Raw genomic sequence first — 7,301 nt, 5'->3', positions numbered from 1 at the left:
GGAAAGCAGAAAGGTCCCTTAAGAAGGGAAAGGGCAAGGGCAAACCAGGTAAAACAAAAGTTCCTAAGAAAGACCCAGTAAAGGACAAAGGCCAGTGCTTCCACTATGGTAAAGATGGGTACTGGAAGAGGAACTGCAAAGAGTACCTTGCAGAAAGGGCGAAACAAGAAGCTTGGTGAAGCTTCAGGTACATTCATGATCAATCTCCAATTGTTAGATTTTTGTGATAGTGCATTGGTATTGGATACCAATATTGCTTATCACATCTACAATTTATTGTAAATTCTAGCAAAGCTAAGGGGAGATTAACGAGAGGAATATTGCATAAAGGTTTGTTTATGCAAAACACTACTCCACATATCATGAATGTAAGTGTCTAAGAGGAAACGAGATGAAGTGAACAGTGCATACCTATGGCATTGTAGGCTAGGTCACATCCATGAAAGAATGATTCAAAAGTTGCTAAATAATGGATATCTAGATCCATTCGACTACGTGTCATATGCAACTTGCGAGCCTTACCTTCGTGGAAAACGGACCAACTCTCCATTTAGTGGAATTGGAGAGAGAGCCACTAAGTTGTTGGAACTCATACATAGTGATGTATGTGGACCCATGTCAACTCATGCTATTGGAGGTTACTCCTACTTCATTACATTTACTAATGATTTCTCAAGGTATGGATATGTGTACTTAATGAAGTACAAGTCCGAGGCCGTTGAGAAATTCAGAGTATAGGAATGAGGTGGAGAACCAAACTGGAAAGAGTATCAAAACTCTTCGATCAGATCGAGGAGGTGAGTACTTAAGTACAGAGTTTACTCAGTTCCTCAGGGACCATGGGATATTATCCCAATGGACACCTCCTTATACACCTCAGCTCAATGGTGTCTCTGGAAGGAGAAATCGTACGTTATTAGATATGGTACGGTCCATGATGAGTTTCGCTGACCTACCCATCTTATTCTAGGGATATGCCCTAGAAACCGTAGCTTACCTTCTGAACAGAGTTCCAACTAAGTCGGTAGTGTCTACACCATATGAGATATAGAAAGGGAAGAAGCCTGATCTTAAGGTTGTTAAGATTTGGGACTGCCCTGCCCACGTTAAAAGACATAACCCCTACAAGTTAGAATCAAAGACAGAGCGACGCAAATTTATGGGATACCCCAAGGAAACTTATGGGTATTATTTCTATCATCTCGAGGACCAAAAGGTCTTTGTAGCTAAGAGAGTAGTGTTCCTTGAGAAGGAACACATTCTTGGCGGAGATAGTGGGAGAATGATAGAGTTGAGCGAGGTTGGAGAACCAAGCTCAAGCACCACTCTACAGCCCAAGTCTGTTCAGGTACCTAATACACAAGTTTCAACTTTACGCAGGTCTGATATCACATCCTCCTGAGAGATATGTGGGATATATTAGAGGAGAGGATGTTGAGGATATTGATCCTCAAACCTACGAGGAGGCTATTATGAGTATAGACTCCGGGAAGTGGCAAGAAGCCATGAATTCTGAGATGGATTCTATGTACTCCAATAAGGTTTGGAACCTAATTGATGCGCCCGAAGGTATTATACCCATCGGTTGCAAGTGGATCTTTAAGAAAAAGATCGGAGTAGATGGAAAGGTAGAGACCTATAAAGCAAGGCTAGTGGCTAAGGGGTATCGTCAAAGGCAAGGTGTTGACTACGACGAAACCTTCTCACCCGTAGCAATGCTAAAATCCATCAGAATTCTATTGGCTATTGCAGCACACTATGATTATGAGATCTGGCAGATGGATGTGAAAATTGCATTCCTCAACGGGAACCTCGAGGAGGAGGTGTATATGATGCAACCTGAGGGATTTGTGTCCAAGAACTGCCCAGATAAGGTGTGTAGGTTGCTTAGATCCATTTATGGACTAAAACAAGCTTCCCGAAGTTGGAACATAAGATTTGATGAGGCAATCAGATCTTATGACTTCGTTAAGAACGAAGATGAGCCTTGTGTATACAGAAAGGTAAGTGGGAGCGCTATCACCTTTTTGGTGTTATATGTGGATGATATCCTCATCATTGGGAATGACGTAGGAATGCTATCCACAGTAAAGGCTTGGTTATCTAGACACTTCTCTATGAAGGACTTAGGGGAAGCATCCTATATCTTGGGGATTAGAATCTATAGAGATAGATCCAAAAGGATGCTTGGCTTGTCCCAGTCCAGGTACATAGAAACCATTGTCAAAAGGTTTGGCATGAAAAATTCCAAGAGAGGTCTCATACCGATGAGACATGGGATATCGCTTTCTACGAGTATGTCCCCAAAGACTCCAGAAGAAAGGGCAAACATGAATATGATATCTTATGCCTCAGCAATAGGGTCTATCATGTATGCCATGCTATGTACTAGGCCTGATATAGCGCATGCTCTGAGTGTCACGAGCAGGTATCAGGCGGATCCAGGCTTGGAGCACTGGAAAGCAGTAAAGTGTATCATTAAGTACTTGAGAAGGACTAAGGATCTTTTACTAATATATGGAGGTAATAGCCTTAAGATTGAAGGCTACACTGACTCAAGTTTTCAGTCTGATGTCGATGATAGCAAGTCGATTTCAGGGTATGTGTACACCTTGAATGGAGGAGCAGTGTGCTGGAAGAGTTCCAAGCAAGATACCACTGCTGACTCGACCACAGAGTCGGAGTACATTGCTGCATTAGATGTAGCAAAGGAGGGAGTCTAGGTGAAGAAGTTCATCACAGATTTGGGAGTCGTGCCGGGTAGCGAGGAGCCGATCTCCTTATATTACGATAACGGGCGATTACTCAAATAAGGGAACCCGGGTCTCATCAGAAGTGTTCTGAGGAGGTTCCAGCTTATCAGAGAGATCATAGCCCGAGGAGATGTCGCAGTGGAAAGAGTTCCATCCGAAGATAACATTGTAGATCCATTGACAAAGCCGTTGTCTCATATTGTCTTTGAGCGTCACAGGGGTCTGATGGGGATCAGACACATAGGTGATTGGCTTTAGGTCAAGTGGGAGATTGCTAGTCATAGGTGCCCAGCAAACCAATCACGTGAGTGATGGCACGTGTGACTTAATACAGAATCTTTTTGCTTATTATATTTTGGCGTATATCACTTTATAACTATTGCATAAATGCATACATATATTGTGATGTGCATAACCGGATAGACTGGTGTGCTGTATACCCATCCATATGATGGATGCAGCTGGTCTCATAGCTGCTCGTGTAGGGACACTAGGGATACAGTACAGGTGCTCATTGGAGAATGAGTTCACTGATTGATCCGCTTACGGAATGCTGGATGGTTGATGATGCCTTATTGTCAGACAGCGATTCCGTAGTCCTAGTGGTATATCTGGTCCTTAGACTTGAGACACCAAGGATGTCCTGTATGAGTGCTCCACTCTTTGATACCAGACTTATAGGTTTGGCTGTCCCAGATCTAGTACAGCTGGTCATTGGGAGTGGTAGTCGACCTTACGAGGGCTATTGAGTGTCGATAGAGGATCATCCACTCTCGGTGTCATGAGAGGAATATCCCATGTGTTCTTACTTAGACAAATCCCTGGCCAGAGTCATTCGGGTTGAGAGAGAAAGAGTTCTCCGAGAGAATCCGATTAGAGCGAGACTCGAGTAGAAACCGTATGGGTCTGACAACACCATGCTCGATATACGGTCTATGGGATATTAGATGGATGAGGGACTATAGGTACACGGTAACTGAGGACAGACAGGTCCAATGGATTAGATTCCCCTGTATCGTTTGGGGACTACGGCGTAGTGGCCTAGTACTTCCGTAGTCGATGAGTCAAGTGAATTATTACAGAGATAATAATTCACTGAGTTAGAAGGAGTTCTGACAGGTATGACTCACGGCCAGCTCGATATTGGGCCTAGAGGGTCACACACATATGGTAGGCATTGCGATAAGTAGAGGTTCGGATATGAGATATCCAACGGAGCCCTTGTCTTATTGGATGCAGATCCAATACCCACTAGGGGAGGACCCATTAGGGTTTGACAGGGGACCTCTATAAATAGGAGGGATTCAGAGCCTCATAGGCTAGAGTCTTTGCTTGTCTTTCCTATTCTCCTCTCCCTCTCCACCTCAGAGCAGGCCTGGAGTTTTGAGGAGCGTCGTCGCAACCCTGCTGTGTGGATCACCGCTAGAGAGGAGGACGCTTGACCTCCTTCACCCTCTCCTAAGGATCTGCAAGGTAACAGGGATATACGATCTCCCTAGGTAACACAATCTACTTTATACGCAGTTTCATGTTTCGCGGATTTTTGCGTACCAATCTTCGCACGACGACGAACATCTTTTTGGGAATCGGGGATTTTGTTTTCTTGTTCTTCCACTGCGCATATGATGTCGCCCCCATGATTTCCCAACAACAACACCCTAGGAATTCTGGACAGTGGTACTACCTAATGGCAGGGTGCCAAGCGGTGGCACTACCCTTGTCAGGTGGTGGCACTACCCTTGTCAAGCGATGGTACCGCCCAGTGCAGTGTTAGTGCCAGACTGACACTAGCGGTGGTACTGCCCAGCACAAGCGGTGGTACGGCCTATACCCAGGAAACCCGAGATGGGATATTTATAGGCTCCAAGTTTGAATCAACTTGAGGCCTATAAATACCCCTCTCATCCCTGGTTAAGAAACACAAAAATTGAGAGTAAAGAAAGAAAGAAACACTGTTGCAATCTTGTGTGAACTCCTCTCAAAGTTTTAAGTGTTAGAATAGTTTAAGAGAGGAGTAGCTAGGAGTGTAAGGGCTATCTCCTAAACCTAGTAAAAGAAGAAAGAGCTGTAAAAGATGGTTGGTCTCCGCCTATTGAAGGAAGACTGATAGTGGATGCCGGTGGCCTTGACAGAAGAGGAATCGGTGGAGTGGATGTAGGTCATGACGACCGAACCACTATAAAAATCTGGTTTGCATTTTATCTTGAGCAATTTACTTTAACTGCAAACCACTTTACTTGTTTATTGCTTTCAATACATTTACGAACGTGTTTTAAGTTAAGATCTTTACGAGACGATTTTCGTCGGAATCAGTTTTAATTGAAATGAAATGATTTGAACCTGTGATTTTACCGCTGCACTAATTCACCCCCTCCCCCCCCACCTCCCCTCTTGGTGTCGATTAGTTTCTAATATTTTGAAGTCATTTGGGGTCTATAAATACCCCAGTTATTCTTGCTTAGTATAGCATGAATTAAAGCAGAAAGGGATTGTTATTCTAAGTTATAAAATTGCTAAGTATCTCCTCCCTTTAGATCATTCAAGAGAGGTATGAGGCTTATAAGGGTTGTCTCCTAAACCCGTGAAAAGGAGAAAGAGTTATAATAGGGTAGTTAGTCTTCGTCCATTGAAGGAAGACCCGTAGTGGAAGTCGGTGGCCTCGAATGAAGAGGAATCGAAAGTGGATGTAGGTCACGACGACCGAACCACTATAAAACTCGATTTGCATTTACTTTAAGCTCTTTATTTTCATTGCAAATTGCTTTACTTGCTACTTTCACTATGCTTACAAACGTGCACTCTAAGTCAAGCTCATTTCCGATATCGACTTTTATCGAATGAGATTTTTGAATCGACATAAAGTTTTATGATAGTACTAATTCACCCCCTCTCTTAGTATTGACTTGATCCTAACAATTTATACTAAGTTTTGAATTTATTTGCCTTATTTATAATGTTTTTGTGGGTTTTTTTTTGAGGTACTAAAAATACTATAAGCTTCTTAGAAAAAACTGACTATAAGTTAGTTTCTATTGTGTTATTCATGTTCATAAACCAATAAGGATAATTATTTGAAATTCTATTTTTGTATATAGGTTGGTTTCTATTGTGTTTTGAGTCAATATATTTTAATCATAGACCTCTGATGTTTTGATGAAGATATAAAAAATGTCATAAACCTGTTCAAAATACTTTGTAAATCTTTTACATTGAAGATTGAATTGGCTCGATCAATCCATAAAATATGTTGGGTCATGTCGACGATATTATGGAGATTATGAAAAGGTAGGGAGCCAAATTTTGAAAAAGGAGACATCCCGGAAAATGTTTGAAAAATATTATTTTTTGGAAATTCACCCGTTCTAAAAACACAATTATTTTTTCAAAACTAAGAAACTCTATTAATTAGAGAAATATACTCAAACTACTTCTTCAGTGTCCTCTTAATTTAATCCTTAATTTATAATAATAAAATTAAATTAAAAATAGGATCCAGCGAATCAATCACAACATCTACATATTCATAAGTCATAGTGAAAGCATACCTTTCTATAGTGTTTTAGTTTCCCTGCTCATGCAATATAAAGATACCATTTCTATTTATTCATGTCATATGTTACACCAGTGGCCATCATGGAAGAAGGACGTCTCAATGTCCTCCTTTCCATTGTCAATCTTGGTGTGTGCGTGTGTGAGAGAGAGATTTGATGGATTGCGTTGATATTAATCTGTCAGATGCACGCAATCTGCTCACAGTGCTTCCTTCGTCCCTGTACGTGACTACATGCATGCACAGCAGAAAACAGCGTACGATCCCCCCATCTGCCATCTTTCTCCCTGTCATCTGAGCGCTGCCTTCTCTTGTCCCTCTACTCTCATCAACACCGCACCAAATCAAGTACTGCAGATTTTGAATGGTGGCTTTCCATACGCATCTTTCCCCTTCCCCACCTCCCACAGAACGAAGGCCTGTTCATTTTTAGCATGCCTTCCGTTTCCCTCCTCCCATTTCTCTTCTTCTGACCGCAGCAGGCGAGAACCAGATCACAAGCACAACATGCCCAATGAGCATGAAAAGAAAAGAGGGGAAACCACATCACGTGAAGTGGGAGTACTTCAGAAGCTGGATTGGACGCATTGAAGACGGAAGAGAAGACCGAGTGATGAACCAAGACAGTCTCCATCTTCCGATCCCTGGTTTTGCGGCTAGTCAAATGGTCATCCTTTAGAGCAGTGTTCTCCACTGTGGACCTGCAGAGCTTTAGATAGATATTTTGAGGTTTTCGAGTTAGTGAGCTCGGTCTGGGCGACAGGAATTCAGTAAGATCAACCCTGCCCAAGCCCCAGAGTGAGTGAAGTCTGCTGTTGTTACAACTGTTGCAGCACATAGAATCCAGTACATGTGTGTCAATCACATGAGAAGTGCACAAACTGGTACGTACTAATGATCACAAATGACTTCAGAGATTGGAGGAGACAAAAGCATGCGAATCTTACGACGCAACATGGCAAGCATAGAGAAGAATGTACCAGTATGGGAGGAGAGAT

The sequence above is a fragment of the Musa acuminata genome, chromosome BXJ1-9 (assembly GCF_036884655.1).
Source record: "Musa acuminata AAA Group cultivar baxijiao chromosome BXJ1-9, Cavendish_Baxijiao_AAA, whole genome shotgun sequence".
Lineage (NCBI taxonomy): Eukaryota > Viridiplantae > Streptophyta > Magnoliopsida > Zingiberales > Musaceae > Musa > Musa acuminata.
This window is presented reverse-complemented; position numbering follows the sequence as displayed.